This window comes from Echeneis naucrates, chromosome 16 (assembly GCF_900963305.1).
Source record: "Echeneis naucrates chromosome 16, fEcheNa1.1, whole genome shotgun sequence".
Lineage (NCBI taxonomy): Eukaryota > Metazoa > Chordata > Actinopteri > Carangiformes > Echeneidae > Echeneis > Echeneis naucrates.
Genome location: NC_042526.1, coordinates 23,045,314 through 23,068,216, shown reverse-complemented (window position 1 = coordinate 23,068,216; position 22,903 = coordinate 23,045,314). Strand labels below are relative to the sequence as shown.

General features: G+C 42.0%; 1 protein-coding gene across 7 annotated transcripts in view; it reads left to right on the top strand.

Annotated features, from left to right (window-relative positions):
* Positions 1–13,305: 13,305 nt before the first annotated feature.
* The window catches only part of LOC115056509 (transcription factor SOX-6-like), a 103,694-nt gene continuing 94,096 nt past the window's right edge, over positions 13,306–22,903 (top strand). For 4 of the 7 annotated variants that reach the window (XM_029523004.1, XM_029523003.1, XM_029523000.1 and 1 more), the window contains exon 1: positions 13,306–13,676. The gene's annotated coding sequence lies outside the window, so the exon portion shown is untranslated. Of the gene's footprint in view, positions 13,677–15,000; positions 15,065–15,108; positions 15,172–22,903 lie in introns of those variants that run through there. The other 3 variants (XM_029522998.1, XM_029523002.1, XM_029522999.1) reach the window with 3 other exon arrangements.

Below are 22,903 nucleotides of genomic sequence, written 5' to 3'. Positions count from 1 at the left end.
TTTAGCAGGTTTGTCCACGTCACTGGCTACCTGTGCTTCCTCCAGGTTACATTTCTTATTACGTAAGCTGTCTATTTCTTTCTCAATTTCTTGAATCATTCTGCGATTTTCCCCTCTTTGCAAGTCCATTTCTGTTTGGTCAAGTTCAAACCCAGTACGACTCATTATGTTTTGCATAACAGTCTAGCACTTTTGGTTGTTTTCTTTCAGTGCTACAGTATATTGAGGCCATGGCTATGTCAGTCTGTGGTGTTTGAATCTGAGATTGGCTTGCTGTTCTGTTTAACCCTGTTGACTGACTTCTGTTTATCTCAGAGTTCTCCTGGTTGCCTGCATTACTGTTCAGGACTGCATTACCATTAGCATGATCATTTCTCATCTGAGCGTTTTCTTGTTTTCTTGAGCTATCATTTGGGTCACACTCGCTCAATACAGCCTGCGGTAACAGGTCAAAGTCACCTGAAAAATTGATGACCCCAGCCAGGGATGGATACACCCCTGCTGGCTCCTGCTTGGGGTTTTTGTAACGCTTATTTTTTTTTTCTTTAATTCAGTCAAACCTTCCTTCAGAAAATTCCTGTAGTTTTCTCCTTCTTTTTTAAACATGTTTAACATTTTTATCTCCAAGTCTCTTTTATCTTGTCTTTTCTTACTTTTGTCTTTTATTTTATGATCTTTGATTTGCCTTTCCATGTCCTCACACACTGACACGTCAAATGTGCCATCCTTGGGCCATGCAGAGGTCATTCCTTTTGTTCGCTTCTCCCATTTTTTAGAAATTTTAGTAATTGGTTTCAAGTATTCTGGATACTTAGCTCCGATCAGGGCTGTTGGCACAAAACTCATCTTGCTATTAGCACTTTTTAAAGTGATGTTAACTGATGTATAAGGAAAGAGAGGAGAGAAAAAAAAGTTCTATGTCTCTGAACAGGACTTGGGAAAGCACAAGGGACGGGGAACTATTTTTAGCTTTCTGTGTCTGTGTACTTTCCTCGGCCAGTTGCCATCTGAGTAAACTGTACTATCACGCCCACACACGCCTTCTTCACTTCCCGCTGGCCACTCACACCAATCACACTTGACTAGGAGGAGCCTGGAGGCGTTCCTCTTTGCTCATTTTCCATTTTCCTTTAACTCCTTCGATTCTGACTTCCTCTCTGCGCTACAACCTGGCCTGAACACCTCACTCTGTTTGTTCACTTCCAACGGTCTCCCCTCAACCATAAAACACTTCTCTCTCATCCATTCAGTTACGCCCAGCCTTGCAGATCAACATACATTTATGCATTTTTTCAAATTAACCACACGTTGCAGATTTACCAAAAAAAGACAGCTTGCATTATAAAAACACTTTATGTTCATAGAATGGAATTTTGCTCATGCAAAATACTTTCAGAATTTTAGAGTTGCTACAGTATATTCAGTGACACAGCGTATCAGCACAAACAGCTTTGCTGTGTTCTTTTGAAAAGTCCACTGGACCCATCAGCATTCAGTGTAATACTTTCACCCAGCACTTCTCTCTCACACTTTATTCACTCTCTCCCCCCCTTTTTTTTGTCAGAAGCACTCACCGTCAGTCCAAGTCAAGTCTGGTTAGTTGTCTTTGTCAGGAGAAATTATCTACATGCATTTGTTTATTTATTTTATGTCCTAATTCTTGGGGTTTTTAAACCCACTTGGTTGTTCAGGAGATTTATGGGACTTCATTTTAAATTTAACCAACTAATTTATTGGGAGTGGGAGAACTGGCTGGCCAGACCAGCTCCACCTGTAGTAACCTGAACATTTTCTCCTGTTTGAACTTTTGTAAGTTGGAAATTAGAGAGGTCTGAAATTCACTCTTAGCTAGGATTTATACACAGGTATTATAATTACAACGTATTTAATTCTAAATTGCCCCAATCCAGGGCTGAGGATCTGACTGATTTTCTTCGATGAACTTGAACTTATAGGTTGCAGTTTAACTGCCTCTTTCTCTTTTCTTCTGCACTGCTACATAAATGCATCTGTTAAGTTCGGCTCGTTCCTTGACTAGCGGATGAACTATGACACTCCTGCACATATGTATTTATTAATAAGTGAGTACAATTTGGGTTAAGGTTCCCCGGTTAAGAGTATTGCCGCCCAAAGACTTCACCATAGCCCCACCGATTTACAGCGTAGCTCACAGTGGGCTTCCCATCTCATTTAAATCCTCAGCCTGTTATCACATGCACACAAACCAGGGAGCTCCTGGCGCCGGCTCTTCACTTATCATACAGCGCTTCACTAAACTCTTATTTCCACAGCACACAGCTCGAGCATCTCCGGCTTCGTTCTGTGGTTGGACAGCTTAACTTTTCTAACACACTACAGGGGTCCAACTTGTCCCTCCTTTCTCTCAGACAGCCTATCCAAGCACTATGACTGGCCAGTCGCACTGCCAGATATGTCCGATCAGCCAAAATGGAATTTACACCTACATTGATCAAGCTGCCACAGAGCACCTTCCGTGCTTCTCATAAATACATAACCATAATAATACAACACACTTTTACAGAATATGCTGGCAGAACCTCCATGTGCAGGTTTCACCTGGGACCTGTGTCTCCCTCTGATCCTCCACCACTCTTTCCTTCAACAATGCTTCAACAATGTTTTGGCTCCAATAGCCTCAATCCAAGGATATTCATTTCGAGTGCATCCACAAAAGCTGAGACTTTAGCCGTCACCCCCCGCAGCGAGTGTGCTAGTGTAGGTTTAATTTAACCTACCTTAGGCTGCAGCTTTGTTTGGTGTGGGACATGGTGGCCTCCCTCTCAGCCCAGGATCCAAACTCAATCACGTCGAGGTCACCAATTATGTTATGGCGGAAAGAGGTGGAAAAGAGGAAATCGTGTTGTCTGGACACAGGTGTCAGATGGGGAATCTCTTTATTCACATCAGCCCTACTGACAACGTAGTCAGAGACAGAACCAACCAGAAAAACATGTGACATGCTTCTTATACCTAGGACAGGTTACATGTGTGTGTTGTGTGGATAGCCTTCACCCTTATCATGAACTTCAACCATACTGATTGTGCAGCTCTGTGTGTGTGTGTGTAGTGCAGTTCTCTGTCCTGGCACCCAGATGTCTTCTACTTAATGTTTTTATTTTTCAGGCACCAGAGCAGGTCCTGATGACCTGACTCTCATATTGATGCATGAACAGAGACAAAGCCTCTGAACCTTGTCTTTCCCCTACACCTAGGACAAAATGAAAATAAATGGCGTTTTACAGAGTTTTACAGAGTTAAAGTGGATGAGGTTGATTTGTGTGTAAAGGTAACATCTCTTACTGATCCAAGTCCAGCTGACACTCAAAGTGACAATTGGGCAGGGCTTTCTGTCAAAAAGAAAGAGTCAAAACCAACCACAAAGGCACTGCTTTGTAAAATAGGGGGTTCCGAGAATCTAAACAGAAAAAGGCTGCAGAGCTAAAAGGACAGGGCAGCGGTTGATGTGTGAGCCTGGTTGTACAAATGACACTGAAAGCAACTTTAACATATATCCAAAGTTGATCAAGGTTGCATTAGCTGCTCATAGCACTCTGCTTGAGATGTTGCCCATGGAAGACAAAGAAAATCAAGAGATATGATTCAAAACAGAACTGTTGAGTGTAAATGAATGTTTGGAGTGTGCACGTCATGTTGATGACATCACTGATGAAATAAAGCCGAAAGATTGCGTGTCAAATTTTGGATCAGACAAAAACAGCTATGTGAAAATTCACGGCCATCCAGATCAAGCCAATCTGGCAAATCAATTCAAATTGCAAGTGTCAGGGATTAAGTTTTGTTTGTGTTCACATCCTGTTTTATTTTGAAAATCTTGTTTTTGTTCGTGTTGACCTCCCTAATGTGGTTTACCTGTGTCCTGTCCAGTCACTGTATTTAGTCCACGTCAGATCCTTGTCTCTCCGTTGCTCTTGTTCGTGGGTTGATGTTGTCTCATTTGGTCTGCCTGCCTGGTTTCCTGACTCCTGCCTGGTGTCTCTGCCTGTTGTCTCTGATCTCAGTTATTTTGTAGTTTTGGTTTTGTTCATTAAAAACCTGGTTCTCATGGCTCCTGCTTTTGGGTCCTCATTCCCGCATCACCCCCACCAAACTGTGACAACAAGTGCAAAAACTGAAGCCAGCAGCACTCCGAGCTTGTGCAGCTATGTTTTTAAAAAGACAGACGCTTTGGAAAAGGAGGTGGAATCATTACTCAAACAAGTGGAGCACATGGAACTTGAGGCTGAGATAGATGCTGCATGTGCAGAACTATCAGTTTTGCAAGCATTTTCAGATCAAGATGGAATGGAATCATACTTTAAGAAGCAAAGACCAAAGGAAACAACTGTTAATCCTGGTGAAAACCCAAAGCAAACCCTCACATGTACCTGTTTCAATGACTGACAACACCATGCTACTGATTCTATGAAGGCAAAGCCAAATATCCGAAGTGCTGATAAAGCACGTAAAGTCTGTAAACTCAAGTCAACTTCCACCAAGGAAGATGCCTGTTTTTGAAGGTGACCCTCTTTAAATCAACATTTTCATGCAAGCTTTTAACCTCTGTGTGGAAGGTAAAAGTAAACCTAAAGGGGACTGCAATATTTCCTGGGAAGATACACCAGAGGGTGTCCTCGGAAACACGTACAAAGCTGTTTGCATATGAGTGAAGAGGCTTTGAAACAGCCAAAGCCTTCCCTCAAGAGCATTTTGGCAATGAAACAAAAATCACAGCATAGCATATATAGCAAAAGTTCATCACTGGCCTCCTGTCAAGGCTGAAAATGTTTCATTTCTTCAGGATTATGCTGCATTTCTCTGTGGCTGCAACAATGCAATGGCTGATTTGCACGTTAGGAGAGAATTGAACATGTCTGACAATCCCAAAGTTGCCATTTTGAAGCTTCCTTTCAAACTAATCACAATTCAGAAAAACTGCATGCGATATTAAAGAGAACCAAAGACACAAACCCAATTTCAACTGCGTCATGCATTTTGTGGAACATCAAGTTAAGCTCTTGTCCTTTCCAATTTTTGAGGCGTATCAAAATGACAGAAAAGGGAATGCATGAGGGATGCGCATCCAATCAAGCTAAAAATGAAATCAGATGACTTTGCCACAAATGTCTGTGCTATCAACAAACCTTTAAACAAGGAGACAGGTTGCAAAATGAATGAATGTGCGCCTATGTGGAGCAGTGTCATCTCCCAGCTGGCAATACTATGCATCGAGGAAAAACTGCAGAAGACCCCAGGGCAGCTTTGCGGATGAAGTGATTGACACTGCACAGAAATTTCTATGTGGATGACTGCTTGAAAAGCTCACTGTCTGTAGAAAAAGCAGTACAGCTTTCTAATGACCTTGGTGACTTTTTCCAGAAAGGAGGGTTTTCATCTTAAAGAATGGACTTCCTGCGAAATCCTGCACACAATTACTGAGAAAGAACAATCCAAAAATGTGAGTGAGCTCAATTTTGACGGAGAACAATTCCCATTGGAAAGAGCCTGAGGGCTCAAATGGTGTTTGGAAAGTGATGCATTCAAATTCCAAATGGCCTGCAAAGAAATGATGCACTTTTATCAGTTGTGCAGAAATAACTATGGCTGGGATGAACAAATTCTGCAATTCCTGAAGCAATACTGGCTCAATTGGTTGGCTGATCTGAAAGAGCTAACACAGTTTGAAGCGAGTAGGTGCTTCAAACCACATGACTTTGGACCACCTGTACACACCCAGTGAAAAGGGCTATGGCACAGCAACATACCTGAGATTACAGCATGAGCAAGTTTTTTTCCCTCTTGAAAAGCTGAGGTGGCACCACTTAAGCCACTAACAATCCCTCAGTTGGAGCTGACTGCCACCATTTTGGCTATTTGGGATGGACAAGATGGTATAAGCAGAATTATAGCTTGACCAAGAAGAATCCTTTTTGGACTGACAGCAACACAGTGCTGAAATACACAAACAATGAGAATGAAAGAAACCAAACATTCGTGGCTAACAGAATAGCCATCACAATTCTGTTAGCCACACATCATAAAATCCTGCAGATGATGCATCAAAAGGGTTGACGGTCCACAAACGTCTGCACAGAATTCTTGTGGGCAGCAAAGGAAACATGGATACACTGCAAAGTCTACAATTTATGAGGGTGATCCAGAGGTCAAAAGGGAGATCTTTGCAAACACTAATGGTACATTATGTATCATTCTAATTTAAGAGACTGGACTGCAGTTGCGTGGATGTTGAGGATAAGGAGGGCTCCATTGGAACTGAGTTGAAAAAGGAAGCAACTTCTGTTGGTTACCTCTGCAGATCTCAGGCACATCGAACAGGAGATGATGAAAGCCAGACACTGAACTGATGACCTGACAATGGCAGAAAATACTATCAGCTCTGCCAAAGGGAAATGTTTGACAGCGAAACATACACATCGTCAGCTGGGAAACTTATAAAAAAGAGTAGTCACATCGACAACCTGAGCCCTCTTTTGGAGGACGGACTGCTAAGAGGAGGTGGCAGACTATCCAGGACCGCAATGCCTAAAGAGAACAAACAACCAATCATCATGTCCAAGGATCAGCCTATATTCTGAAACAGATTCAAGAACAAACAGCACACAGTGGGAGAAATGACACCCTCTCCATATTAAGAGAAAGGTATTGGATAGCTCATGACAATGCAACTACAGTCCTGATGTGCTTTTTTGCAAGCGACACAGAGGCGGACCGCCCCAAGCACAGAATAACTTCAGACCTGCCTCCCTTCGCCAACGTGGGAGTAGAATATTTTGGGCTCAACATAAAACAAGGACGTGTATATGTGAAATGTTACTGAGTCATATTTACATGTATGGCAGGCAGGCATAATGGCATATGAAAGGCAAAAATCGAACAATACAAAACATAATCTTGCAAAGGGGAACGTTGTTCTGGTTTCAGATTCAACTGCCCCAAGAAATTTCTGGAGATTCAGAAACAGGACCAAAACATTCCCTGACAAATCAGGCATGTTGCAGTAAAAAAAAAAAAAAAAAAAACAGAGAGAGAAAAGTGAACTGTTTGCTCTGAGAAGGCAGTCCTATATTTGAAAATTGTTTGTGTATTTAAGGCTCCATATGTTAGTTGTATTGTAATTGTTTATCAGGTACATTCTGAGTGAACACAATGGAGGAGTCAGGAATCAGGCAGGCTCAGTGGTTGTGTATTCAGAAGCTTGGTGAAAACTAGGAAGGCAGAGAATCAGGCAGAGGTACAAAGGTCTGGCAGACAAAACTCAGGCAACAATGAGATATAATGCTGCAGCACTTCTGAGAAATCAAAAAGAATTGGCACAGGAGGAATGAGGAGCACACCTTATCTGCTCGAGGGAGAGGGAGACAATGTGACACAGGTGCAACACATGAGGGCAGGGAGAGGAATCACACAGGAGGAACTAGACAGGAAGTCGAGAAAGGAGTATAACACAGGCTTCAAAATAAAACAGGAAGCGACACCACAAGGACAGAAATTCAACTAAACCCCATCAAAAGAATTTTGACACCAACTGACCCTGTCATTATGTCTTGTATAGCCATCAACAATTAGGTGCTGGTTGTGTTGTTGTTATTATTATTATTTATTATAATTGTCTTTGTTTCTTTACTAGTTTTGCCATGGCAACAATTGGGTGGCGCCGTGAGGAAAGACGAGTGTTTAAGGAGACAGATGGGGCACATTAAGAGGTCTAATGTTTTTGACTGTGAGTGAGAGACAGGAGGTTGCTTTTTTTTTTTTTTTTGACTACTTGCCTATGAAAGAGTGCAAATAAAAGGACTGACATATCCGACCGTAACATTTTCTGTGGACCATATTTTGATACAGTATGAATAAACAATTTTTTGAATCACTGGAGAATCCATGAGTACGCCATCTACTCTCAGACTTCAGGCATACTTAAATGAACCAAACGCCAACAGATGGTATAACATTATGTTTAATTAGCTAATATGAAAAATGCTATGAACACCTGCCAGCAAGCTGTCTCTAATACGTTTTAGGTAAAACCATATTGACTGTTCTTAAACATTTTATTAGAAATGTTTATGTAATTAATAACCCTCAAAAGAATTCCTCTGGTTGTTGTTAGTGCTTTAGCTTTTTCTTGAGATGTTTTCCGTAGATCATGAGTTGAAGAGCTCACACTAACACGGCTGACACCATTTCCAGTGATTGGCACAAAAAGTCCTAATCAGCCTATCTATGTTAAATAACTACTTTTTTCTTTTAACCAATGTACGTGAGCTCTGTGGATGCCAAGCCTGGGCTCACCATGATGATGTTGAACTCATCCTATTGTGTATGGAAGCGTGTGCCGCATGATAAAAATAAATAAAATAATTGTGTGCCGTCTATTTGATAATTTCACTGCTGAAAGAAAAGAAAACAGATTCCCTGTCAGTTACAGTACCTTCCTACTGATACCACACTATATACAGACTTGAGCTTTTCGTCTCAAAGGTGGTCATTACTTGTACTTAATAGAAAATTGAATATAAAATGAGTGGATCAAAATCAGTTAAAGGTTAACATTGGTGCTTTTCATTCAGGAAACCTCCACTTTCCCCATTTACTTGTATGTTATTAGGGTGGACTTGCCACTGCCAAAATGACGATGTGCTGATGTGTGTGTGTCTGTGTCTCAGACAGTCAAGTTAACTGTGCTGTCACCCAGCAGTGGGCTGGGTCTCACTTGTCTGAGGCCAAATCTAATACACATCACCACAGTTACCGCAATAACCGCTGTTTGAAGGTTCAGTTTGTGTTGAAACTGTGAGATGTGAGTTGCCCTTTTGTTTATTTTAGATACTGCAGGTTCTGAGGCATGCTCTAATGAAGGTACACAAGCGTGCACATCAGAAGCAATACATCCTACACAATCAACACAAAGTTCATTCAGCAACTCTCTGTAACTATTCTTTAAAAATGAACATAATAATCTCAGTGTAATTCACTGCTAGACTATTATATCGGTTGTCCCTCCATCCATCCATCTATACCGCCTATCTCTCCGGAGTGAATCCTGGACAGGTTGCAGGGCCAATGTCTAGAGACAAACAAACGTTCACCTTCACACTCAGGCTTACGGGACATTTAGAGCCACCAATCAACCTAAAGGGGCATGTCTTTGGACTGTGGGAGGAACCCGACGTGCAGGGAAAGCATGCAAACCTCTGTAGCACCATGTGTTGCATTGTATTGCCAATTAGGTGTAACCAAAAAACTGCCAGCTGACCGCATGTATAAGTCAGTTAATACAACTTTTTTAAAAAGCATATGAAATGAAGTGGGGGTGTGGTCACATTATACTGTAAAGGGACTGTATCTTCACAAGTGTGGAGAGGCAGGCACTGGTAGTTTTTGCAAACTAGTTGGATGCTATTTCCATGTGCAATTAATAAAAAAAATACCTGCCTGTAATTTCAAAAGTAGGATAATAATTACAGACCTCCATACTCCAAAATGTGTTTAGTTAATGCTGCTGCACTCATAAATTATCATTTCACTGTACAGAACGATACAGGCGATGCAGTTTGACACTAGAAGAGAAAGAAGAAGGAACATTTCTCTGTGCCACCTTTTAAATTTAAGTCCTATAAGTCTATAGGTAATAACATTATGTGAGATTTCTCTGTGATGTGTCTTCAGGAAAACCCAAACAAGCACTGACAACTATGACAATACTGAAATAGAAGTCATCTTGTCTTGCATCTGATCCCATAGTGGATCTAAAACCTGAGAGAATCAAGTGCCAACCCTCTGTGATGTCGCCCATTGGTTTTTGAACTGTAGTTTTAAAACCTTGGGATAGTAATTAGCAATTTCATCTTTTATTTTTGAAACCAGAAGAAACCATATCTAATGTAAAAGGTGGCTGGATGTGACCTGCTCTTTACTCCATCCTGAGGCAGGCTGCCATGTGGTTCAGTGCCTGAATGCATGCCCAGCTTAATGATCTATTTCCCTCTAAATGGGACCATAGCCCTAACTCTCAGGATGCTATTTTGTCCACCAGGAGGCTTCTCTCCTAACTGAAATGCATATGGTTTTTAACATTTCATTGGTGGTGGGGGATGGAGTTGTTCACATAATGCCACCCCCCAATGACTTTAAAAATAATTCCAAACAGGTAAGGAGAAAAGTGAAGATGTCCAGGCAGAGAACAGTGAGACTTTATTGTAACAGATATTTATTGAGAGAACAATCATGCAGTCTGGTCCGTATTTCATTTTTTTTCAGTGGCAGACAGGAAGCTGATTAAGACGTCCAGCTCTGTCCTGGGATGTCCCCTTGACTCAGTGGAGGATGACAGCTAAGCTCTTATCTATGCCGATCCCCTGCAGGACACTCTGACAGCCCTGAGGAACTCCTCCAGTGGACAGACATCATAAGCAGCAACACCCCACACCCCCTCTGCCAGTATCAATGTGCAATTCCACTAACTATTTTCGTACACAATGATGGTTAAATTTATCTTTTAGATGTAAATTAACTCTATATATCTGTCAATTTCCTCTTTTTTTCTTCATCATTCTTCATTCTTTTACTTTCTTTGCTGCTGCATGCAAATTTCCAAATCTGAGGAACCAATACAGGATTACTATCTTATCTAACTTCCTTTAAGAGGAAGAAATCTGCTGTGGCTGGTTGGGTTGAGAGAAAAGGCGGAGGGGTTAGAGGACAGAGAAAGAGGGAGAGAGAAGAATAGATGGAGGGATGGAGAGAAGGAGAGTAGGAGGAAACACAAAATATGTAGCTGTAAGGAGCTTTTATGACAGGTACTCCTCATTGTAAGTAGTAAGTACATATCAGCAGCAGGTTCAAATAACAGAAAAGACAATAACGGTATTGTTTCTAATGATGCTAATAATGATAACCAACAACTATTGCAGCCGCAGGCCTCGAGCAGGAACATGGAAAAATGATTCTGTACCTGCAGGATGAGGACAGGGAGAGTCAGGACAAAGGCAGAAGCCCAAAGTAGACAAGATGGAAGGAAAGCTAATGGCATGTGGTAAAGCGTTATAAATTTCTGGGGGAAGGAGAGAACGACAGAAAAGGAAGTCCAGCCAGCAGTCTAGACCTAAAGCAGCATACCTTAAAGATAACTCAGGGATGGTTCAGGGTCACCTGAGCCAGTAAAAGGTAGAAGAGGACGGTTTTAAAATCTAAATTTAAATGCACAGAGGGTTTCTGATGCCCGAACCGACAAGGGAAGTTGGCTTCACAGGAAGGAGCCTGATAGCTGAAGGCTCTACCTCCCTTTCAGCTTTTGGAGAGTCTAGGAAACAACGAAACCTACATTTAGAGAGCAAATTGACTAGCTGAGACATGGGGGAACTTTGAGCTCTCTGAGATACAATGGAATTTGGTCCTTAAGATCTCTGTACGTTAGGAGAAGGATATTAAGCTCTATTCTGAATTTGACCAGTTCAAAGAAACTAACACGGGAGAAATGTGATCTCTCTTTTCATGTTGCTGTCAGCAGAACATGAAGCAGAATTCTGAAGAAACTGAAGACTTTTGGCTTGAGCTTTGACTCACATCGCCTTCAGTGTGCAAACAGTGAGAATGGATTTCAGTGGTGATAGCCGTGACTCGGAGTTAAAGTTTCTAAAATTAATAGTGACATTCTTCCATAATCATAGATCTTAAGATTTTCAGTGAGTAAGAGGCACATGTCATGTTTAAAGTTGTTTTTGAAGAATATCACGGCCCCAAATTATTACAACTATGATTGTTTTGCATTATGTTTGATTGATTGTTTTATATTACCTTTTTTGCTGTACTGTAGAACTTTGATTTGTTTTAAATGTAATTTTCATTACAAAGAAAGTGTATTATTGTTATTGTTATTATTCCAAGCTGAATATTTTTAGTCCTAAAACATGAGTGAGTGTTGTTAATGGGGTAATATTAAGAATCCAGAATAGTCTGTCAGTTAAAACACAATCACCAGCTGTGGGAGAAATTTAATTTTCTTTTATGCACCCATTTAGTTTTTTTTTCTTTCCATATAGGCTTCAGCCTGCTGTCCCAATAATGTAAAAGCAGGCAAAGGAACAACGTTTTATAATCTGAGCATGTTCCCTTTTTTTAGGATTTTTAATCATAAAAAGGAGCCTTTAATTGTGGAGGATAACTCACTTTGAGATAGGTGCTGGTGCTGTAATTTAAAAGTGGAGCATTATCACGTTAGGGCTTCTTCCCGGATGTTTTGTTTTATTTATTTATATCAATTTCCAAAACCTTCATTTTGCGGCCGCACGGACGCAAAATGTGCAAAATGTACATTCTGTTTGACGACCTGCTTTAAAACCGCCAAAAGGTGGCGCAAGAGTTGGTGTAATAAAAAGAGACGGGCGCTCAAACCTCCGACAGGACACTTAAACATTTCTGCAGCACAGGAGATATTAATCCAGAGGAGTCCACGTTTAGATTAATTAATCCTTTAAAACGAGTCTAACTAACCCGCCCCCACATATTTTTCCTGTCTTTTAATAATTTCGATTTGTTTTTCCTCTTGAGGAAAATAAACAAAAATTACATATTTGAGACTTCAAAATATCAGCTTACTTCAGAGAAGATTGGAGAGAAAATCATCGAAGAGAGAAGGTGATTTTTCTTTTTTAAATCATAGATCTAATTTCAAATTTCTTTTTCAGTTAGACAAAAAAAGTTTTAATTATAAACCAACGATGATGAGAAATTTATTCACTGCTCAGGCCTATGAAACATTGACAAAAACAAAAGGTTTAATTTGCATTTATATGCCAAAAAAACTTTAGTCAAAGAATCTGCCGGGGTCGCTGCGTTTTTCAAATGATTTCGTTTCTGATATTTAAAAAGTTTGCATGAAAATGTGCCCAAAATTCAAAATCAACAAAACAAAACAAAACCACAAAAAATCAATAAACCGTCTAATTTACACTCCAAGTTGCACGTGACCAACACGCGCGCGCACAAGCACGCCTTGCATTGACTTCAAGAGGGAAAAAAAGGTGAGAAGTTTGAATAAGAGGAAAAGAGCGGGAACAGGACATATTCCATATAAAATGGAAGATATTTTAATGAACATTTGACACAAAAACGGAGACACAGACAGAGAGAGATAATAAACAAGAGAGAGAGAGAGAGAGAGAGAGAGAGGGAAAGAGAGAGAGAGAGAGAGGAGGGGTTATCCTGCCTCTGCCTCTTTACCCGACACTGCCCCGCACTCTCACTTAACCTCCACGTAGAGCTGGACGGGAAGTTACTTCAATGACTTTTTAAAAAATACCCTCCAAAAGACATGACAGCTCTCCGGGCTGAACGCCTCCTCTCACAGTGACACTCAGCACTTTTGTTGTAGTTTGTGATCGTCGGCTCGGCTCGAACGGAGGGAGTTACCAAAGAGTCCCCGCCGCGCTCCAGAGATGGTGACTTTACGCACGGGATTTGAAGACTGTTTGAACTGACCCCTCTTGTTTTGGTTTCTCTGCTCTCTTCTCATCGAGCAATCCAAGGAGTTTTTTTTTTTTGTTTTGTTTCTCTCTCTATCTCTCGCTCTATTTTTTTTTTTTTTTTTGCTTATTTTAAATCCAGACGGACGCAGCGAGGTGTAGAATCAGCGGATCCAGGTAAGACGAGTCCTGTTGCGTCAGTGTGGACCGGGAGACCGTCACCGGCGGCGCGTCCTCCCGGCTGCTTGTTTTGAAAAAGTAGCTGCTGGTTCCTCCGGTTATCTGCTGCACGACCGGCAGCGATGACAGCGGCACACTCAGCCTCCATCAGAGCCTTTAAACGCGCAGACGGGCCGTGATTGGACCCGAGCAATTAGTTGGTGTTGGCAGGACCTGCCAACACTAACTCACTCCATCAAACGTCAGACAAACTTCACATTTTCCAGACTAACTGAAGCACGTTACAATAACACAACGCCACAAAAACTCACGAGTAAAGTAATGATAACAATTTGTAATAACTATTACCATGAGTTTAATTATTGTCAATTGTTATCTGCGCTATTAGTTGTACAAAGTGGCACAGTTAAGTTTTAGAGTTTTAAGTTTTAGAAATATTAGCCATTTATATTAATAACTCTTTTGGACTTTGTAATAAACTCAAACGGTCAAATTGAGAGATTAGTCTCAAATCGATCAACAAAAAACAACTTTGTAAAATTCAGCTCCAGTGAGACTCAATTTCTTTCTATAAGTAAAAAATCTAACACAAAAATCTGTGACGCTGCAAACTGCTCAGATGTGAACAGAAATCTCCAATCATTAGTTCAGTTAATTCATTTTCAGCCCCTCCACACACATTAAGCGTTTAAACTTTCTGCTCCAAATGAAAGGCGGTCAAGGTTAATTTCAGCCATAAAAGATGCAACTGTTCTGTGCACGTACAGAAGAGGATGAACTTGACTCTAACGGGGCTCGTCCTCCACTACATCCCTGTCACGCGTTATTAACGGAGGCGGCTCAGCGGCTCTGCAGCACCACAGAATGCTCCAACAGTCTCACAGCCCATTTCAGAGACATTTAGGAACAGTCTCTGCAGCACTGTGAGCAAATGAGCTTTACATAAAAACAGCCAGGTAAATTCAAACTTTTTTTCCCCTCCAACTTGCTGAAGTTTCATTTTAAAAAGCCCCTAAAATAGTACTGTGGTGCTTGAATAGTAAATTCCCACGCAGATGCGCTGGATGACACTCGGTAGTTTCCTCCTTGGCCACACAGCGGTAGCCTCACGTCCAGCACCGTGAACGCACCGCGCTGTGCCGGACCTCTGTGGTTCTTTGGTGCGCGCCCCCGGCTCCGCTGCACCTCCAGAGAGGGAGTCACAGCTCAGCGGGACGGCGACCTGCCCACACGTGCGCGCGCACACACACACACACACACACGCTTAGCTGACCCGAGTACAATAGAAAGAGAGAATACGAGAGGAGAGAGGAATAGAGGGGCGTCTTCAGGGCCCGAGTTCCCTTTCCCCCCGGAGGTCACGGCGGCTGACCCTACAAGAATGCGTGAGTCACATATGAAAATAGACTCCAGCCCTAACACGGGGTCCAGTGGGAGACAATACCGGGGGAAACAGGACGGTCCCAGCACAGGGAGGGTTGAGAGTTAGTCTGTAAGTTTCCTTTTTCCTCCTACATGATTTTCAGTGCGTCTTGATGTGACGTTGTGAAAAGTGTGGAACTTTCTGAGCGGCAGAAGGCTTCCCTGTCTGGACGGCAGCCCGGCAGAGTGTCGGCCGGCTGTGTGTGTGTGTGAACTTGGGGAGTCCTGCAGGCAGCAGACGGTTTTGTTCCGGAGTGAGTAGCCCGCTGGCCGGGGCGTGAGGATGTGACAGGGGGTACAGGAGGACAAGGCGCACGACGACGACCTGGGGAAGACCGATAAAGCCACTCTTGGGTGTTTCCCCGCATTTCCAGACACACTACTCCTCCGAGATAAGCCGCTGTTGGCCTGCAGATAAGGGACTTCTGGAACTGCGCACACACAAAGATCACACTGTCATGACACAATTGAGTTTGTAAAGCGCTCAGAAGGAAAAGTCTGGATAAGTGCTCCAGTGATTTCTGATTCATCTGAAGAATTTTGAAATCCTAGAGCATTTGAAACACTCTTCTCTGGAGAGCGCGAGAGTGCGCAAGTTCCCATCATCCACTGTGAGATAATTGTTTTTTGTTTGCGCATCAAATCACTCCTCTGTTCGCAGTGCACACACCAGCTCATGCGCTAACTCACAATTTCCAACAAGTTTTTTAATTGTTTGAGCTGTGGCAGAAACAATTTATAGCCCCCCGCCCCCCCACCACCCCCCGTCCGCCTCTTGTAAGTGAGAGTGTCTGTCTGAAAAACAATCCGAGCAGGGCGGGGGGGGGGAGGGTCGCCGAAGTTGATCTCCTATGGCATTTTGTTTTGAGCAGGTGCTGCGGGTTGAAGTTCCCTCATAAGGTAAAGTGGCATTAGAGTGTCCAAATGGCAGACTTATATATAGGCTGCCAATTCAGCACATTGTCCCGGACTGCATGGCTGCGCTCTCTCCGCTGTCTAAGGCAGACCTGCAGCTTGGTCTTTTTTTTTTTTTTTTTTTTTTTGCATCTCCTCCGTGGGGATCCGCGCCGACAACAGGCGGACCGGCCGGTCACTGTGTGGTCCAGCAGCAACAGGAAGTCACCAGCCGTGCGTAAAATGCGCATGTTTGCAGCCACTTCTAATTAATCTGCACCTGACGTGAAAAGAAAAGATACAAATTTTGTGTCTTACTAAAAAATTAACCTACGCACATTTTGTGCACTTAAATCTCAGTTACCGAATTAATAATATATATAAAACATATTCATAATTTTTTTTCATATTAAAATTTGTCAAAAAAAAAAAGGGGGGTTAATTTAATAAAGACAATTACATTTGTGATTTCACCTTTATTTCAACATCAACACAGTTTTATCAATCGCTTTTAAACATTTAGTCTGAGGTCATTTCCATTCTGAAAATCTCAACACCGTATTTCTTTTCCTTTAATCTCCATTTAATCCTTGAAAATGTGCACAGTGCATGTTAATATAATGCAAGGCCCACCTCGGCATCCAATTCTCTCTTTCCTAGAAATCCAGCCATCGCTCACACATCATGAATAATGTGCCACATGTATTTCCCAGATCCTGAGAGGCCTCCTCCTCTGGCATGGCGCAGAGGGACTATTGAAAAGGGTACAAATGGGAAAGATTAAAGGATTTGACAGATGAGACAAGAAGAGAGTGAGATGAAGCGAGACAGTGATTGTGGAGGAGAAGGAGGATTGGGTGAGCTGAATTTGGGGACTATGTATGCGAGTTTGCCTTTTTTATCAGACAACCTCAACATCTTGATGCACAAAAGAGATGTATTTGTAGTTTTTGGATGTATCATGACACACAGCCCCGCTACCTCCTCCATTCAGTTAATATATCTTTACAGATTAGTGGCCTATCGTCCATCAGACAGTGATGTTATAGATTTAAGTATTTCCACATGTTTTTGTTTTTTTTTTCGTTTGAGGATGTAATTCACCTTCATCGGAAAAACCGTCGCTCCTCCATTTTAAGCCTGTGGCTGATCTGGAGAGTCCTAATTATTTGTTGTCGGGTTCTTTGAAAAAGACACCAGCCCCCAAATTGGACATGTGTTGTACAAACACAAATTAAACATTTAGCCCTAAGTATTTCTCTCTGGGTCCTAAGTGCATATTAGTCAGCCTATACTTATCTCGGGCCCAACGGCACACCCAAATTGCAGTCTTGCTGCTGAAAAAGAAAGACTGTGGCCCACGAGAATGAGCACTTGAGGCACGCTGGCAGATGCCCATAAGTTTCTCAACCACAATGCAAGCCTAGGTGTGTGTATGTACAACGTGTGTGTGTGTGTGTGTGTGTGTCTATGGAACTTTGGGTCTTTGGTGTTTTTTGTGATTATTGACTTAAGCAAACCTGTCAAATGTTCCTCTGTGTGTGACCTCAGTGTGCTTTTGTGCAGTTTACATTTTATATACAGTTTCTTTTGCTTTTGTACTGTAGGTGTGTGTCTGTGTCTGCAGATGCTTGCTTGCCTGTTTTTATGTATATATGCATGTCTTTCTGCTCAATAACTGTAGGTGCATACAATATAAAACCGTGTTTCTGCATATCTTGTTTTGTGTGTTTCCTTTGGGTGGCCTTCCTTCCTGTATATATGTGTGTACCTGACTGTGTGTGTGTGTGTGTGTGTGTGCATGCCCTGCTGGGTGGGCGTACAGTTCTGTGGATCTCTCCTCTGTTCTCCACCACTGCATAACCTTGGAAACAGCTTCCTCATTTTTCTCCAGAATAACAGGACACAACGTTTATTCTCCACTCTTTCAATGCTCGGGGTAACCTTTTCTTTCTGCCGCTGATTCTCCAGCACCTGCTCCCCACCATCCAATTACAAAGCCCAGAGAGCGCTTACCTGACACACCAGCTCCTAATGACAACAGCATCCCCCTTTCCACATAAACACACACACGCACTCCTCCACCCACCGCCACTTTCTCTTTACATGTATCATCTTTGTCCTCGTCACATTCATTGTAGCTCATATTCCTGAAGTTCATGAACTTCACCTTCTGCGGGCCTTTTCTCTCTTTCTGACTCTTTGCTTTCTTTATGCATCAGGGTGTGTGTCACCATCCTCTGATGTCTGTCACATTAACAATGATTGTGTACCTGTGGAGGACTGAGTAAGATTCATTATGGCATGCTTTACCCAAGAGCCTTTGACAAATGATTGCTGTACTGTTAACACACTCACAGACTGAGCACCGTGTTTAGAGACAAATGGATTTGGGTGTAATCCATAATATTAGGCTTCGAGCTCTTTATTTTTTTATTGTTTGGAATGGATATTGTGCGCAGTGTTGCTTTCTTTCTGTTTGCCTATTTGTTTCATGATTTGTGAACAACTTAGTGCACCCTTCCCTCTGCTCTCCTCGTTTTTTTGTCTCCTCAAGTGGAAAAACTCACCATCATGCTCTCCATTGACGCAGCACAGCGAGCTGCCACTGCTCTGGTCTGTTGAGAGTAATTCATTCATTCATTCATTCACCTTCTAGCACTTACGTTTTACGGGTTGTGGGGGGTTGCTGGAGCCAATCCCAGCTCAGTGTGGGCGGGGGCAGGATTACCCTGGACAGGTCGCCAGCCCATTGCAGGGCCAACACACGGAGACAGACAGAGACCAACAACCACTCACACTCACACTCAGACCTACGGACAGTTTAGAGTCAGCAGTTAACCTAAACATGCATGTCTTTGGACGGTGGGAGGAAACCAGATTAAACCCAAGCAAGTACGGGCAGAACATGCAAATTGCACATAGAAAGGCCCCAGGCCTGGAAACCGAACCAATCTAACTTTTAAGACACCGTGTCACCCTAAGCTTTACTTCTTGTTAAATACTTATTTGAATTTCACATTGATCCAATTCTGCTAAAGAAGGAATGTCTAAAAATAACAAGGCCCTGATTGGTTGACTGTTCTTTGAGTGATGAATGAAAATAAAGGAGCTTTCAGGCACAGAAACAAGATTCTGCAGTTTTCGATGATGGGTCCAGGTGGGCGGGTTTTGGTCAAGCCTGATGGTGGTGACTGTTATTATGACATCACAAAGTTACAGATGTCCCGATGGCTTGTTTCAAGGCTCAGGCTGTGAGCAAAGTACACATGGACTTTAGACAGGATGGGAACTTTAAAAATACTTTAGTAATACCAAAGTGTAGAAAGACAGCACATGGAATTATACATAGTTTCATTGGATTATCTGCAATATATGATGCGCAGTTAATTGAATGAATTGATCGAGTAAGTGTGTGGGTTTTTTTTTTTTTGTGAACATCGAAAGTAGATTTCGTAACACTTAATTAATGTAGCACTGTGGGGTTTCTGACAATCTAACATTTGTGTAATTATTTTTGTCCCTCAAGAAACATATAGCTTCAGAGAGAGAAATTCTGTCTGCAGATCCACTGATGTTGCATGCAAAATAGATTAGTCTCACAAGTTACTACTCACTGCTTCATGGTCATGGAAATCTCATTATTGTCATTTTATTGTTTGAGTTGAACAAGGCAGAGCGATTGTAAAACGACATAATTTCTCTCTATTGGCAGTTGATGGACATCGAAGACGCAGTTGGCAAAGCCAAATGTTAAAACAGTGCACATCAGTCAATTCCCTGATAAGGAATGACAGGATTTAAAGCACTGTGGTCTGTTAGATTCAGCCAATTAGATTAGAGATTTTTGGTATTCCTAACAAGACAATGGGGTGACCAGGTGACTGACACTGGCACTCCTGTGGCTCTTTATATGTCATTTAGTCATTGTGGCCTTGGGCCGCGGCAGCAGCAGATGCTTTGGCAATTACACTGCTCCTGATGATTTTACAGAAAAGGGAAAACATGTGTCTGCACGTCCAGGGGTTTTGGTTACATTTAGCCTTGATAGATGAACTTACCGTAGAGCTGGAACACAGCTCAGACCAACATCCTAAGCATTTTCTGCAACCTTCTTCATTTCATAAAGACTGAAAAAAATCAGCCTCTTTTCTTTCAGTCATAATGCTATCAGTGACTCTCGTGTGCAGTACTAAGGCAGTTAGTACAGTTTTTTTTTAATACAGTTTCTTTTATTTTGACTGAGATTTGTATTTCAAACAAAACAAGAAAAAAAAAACAGGGAACTTTTTTTTTGTTTGTTTGTGAGCTGTTGTCTCAACTCAAGGTATTTGTATCATTGTTTTTCAGGGAAGTGCAACATGGTAATTCTATGGTTTGGGAAATTTTATGAATCCATGCCATTCATTATTTCCATTCAGATCTGTTCAGCAGCTTTCATTCAGACAGATGTTTTGTTTTCCAGACCACAGTTTTCTGTGTGTGAAGCATTTGATGTTTTCTGTTTCTTTGGTTCAATGAGCATGGGTTTGTTTAAATCTTTGAAATAGGAATGCTGGAGATTATCATCTGTTCACTTTTGGGGTTGGGATTAAGAGGATACTCTCTATTGGGGAGTTAAAGCTCCACCTCCAGGGCAATACTGGAGGCCATCAGAAGATATAATTCCAACTAAATGACCTGAGAGGAATCCTAACTTCTGCATCACCCCGCACTGTTGGTCACATGACACTCTGAGTTAATAGAGAGTGGATTTCATTAGCAAACATCTTTTGTTTTTTTAATCCTCTTTAACAATCATAGGGGTGAGGCTTGGTGTGTGTGATGACACAAAACCCAGAAGGTTTTTACAATGGAATGAACTTTAAGACTTGCTCATCTAGTGTTATTGACAGCCAAGCTGCCACTCTGTGAATTCTCACAACACATAAACCCCACCCCTTTGGCACTCCCTGCAGATTAAAACAAAGAGACATATTGTTTGCATGATAGATTGATGGAAGTCTGTTGATGTTAGGTGAATCGCTTCGAGATGCTGGGCATGTTAAAATGATCACCATTTAATTGTTTTATGTTTTAATCACAAAGACGTATAATACAAGTTTTCTTTTGAGCTCCCACCATAAATGAATGTGTCTGGTGATGGAAAATAAATGGGAAACTGGCTGAAATGTTTGCAGTATGAATCGGACAAATGAATGCCACTCTGACTGCCAAATCAGAGCCACACGCCACTGAACACATACTACTCATTCACAAGGGCACATATGCATTCTATGGCATACACCCACACATTTCATAAAAGATAAATAGCAACCTGGGAACAAATGTCACACATAGTTTGTTTTTTCAGACCTAAAAAACAAGCAAACCAAAAAAACCTGTTGAAATTGCTTTCTTTTATTTCTTTTTTAAGTAATAAACTAAACATCTTGATATTGGTGCGTTACAATAACAAGGCTAGGTAGTAACTGGAAGATATAAGGACAGGAAAACAAGTGTCTGTAATCTTTACTGTGACAAGAGACACCATTGCTGGCACATAGATTTCACATAATGCAACTAAATAGAGCTTCTTCATTAGATCCAGGTGGAGGCCTACATTCTTTTTGTCTTCAAGCATCCTCCAAATCACATCCTTATGAAGTCATAAGCTCTTTCTCATCGTCAGTAAACAGATCCTGATCCTGCTGTTGGTGGAGTTGTCCTTGTCTGCAGGATGTGTGATACGTTTTAGGATGAAAGTTTTCTCTTCTGATCGTTTGGTTTCCCCTTAAGATTTTCCTTTTGCTTTTTTTCCTTTGTCTTCTTTTCTTCCAGAACAGACTCAATGAATTTTTTTTTACTCATAGCAAAGTGCTCTACAGAGACTTGGTTATTTGTTGCAGAACTCATTATTCTCACCTGCGCAAACAATGTGAAAAAGATTGATCATCACTTTAGAGCTTGAAAAACATAACTGAACTGCAAACAGTCCTGGTGTGATTTCCCCGTGAGCTCATGTTTACATAGCTTTTACAGTTTGATTCCTTTCTGCTTTTAAAAGCAGGAAGGCTAACCCTCACTTTGCTGCTCCAAGTGGTTTGGAGTAATGGGGCGTGGCACCGGGGTTCGGGGTGCAAGGCCTCCGAAATGACCCTGTGGTGAAGCCGAGAGGGCCATGGTAACGTGGTCCCACCCACCAAGCCAAAGCCAAAATCCAATTGGTCGACAGCCAGCTTGTCTTTGCGGGGCGTTGCCATGGTTTTGAGGCCCCAGCAAAGTCTTTAATCGAGCCGTTGTCATCATGAGATGGTGGTGAGTGTTTGGGCTTGCAGTGGAGAGATAGAGGCAACAGTGAGAAAAGAAGGAGCGAGAGAAAGAGGGAGGCAGAGTATCCACCATGTGGCTCAGAATAGAAATGTACTGCTTGACAGACAGCTCCGAAGCAGCCGGGCTTTGTGAGAGACACACATCAGGTTCGCTCCTTGTGCCATGAAGTTCCCAGGGCTATATAGCGCCTGGGAAAGTGTTAAAAAATGACATGCTCCTGGCTCACGTCTATTTGTATATGGTATGCTATGTTCTGAACACAGTGTTGGATTAGCACAAGCGTGGAGCGCGCTGTTCAGTGATGACGGGGTGTGCAGAGGAGCGGTGCTGGCTTGGGTATCAAGCTGACTGGACTCAGACCTTAAGTTTCTGCCACGTAATCCAACACACTTTACATGGTGGGGTGGATGTTTGTGCCAAGAGGTTCTCACACACATAAGATACGCTGACAGATAGTAGAATTGTGTGTGTGTTCTTGAGCGAGCCATCTGAACAGCCCCTAAATGGCTCCCACCCAGTGTTACCTTTGTCTTACTGTTCAGTCTGAGATGAAACTACAGTGGATGCAACCAATTGGTTCCGTTGTAACACTGTAT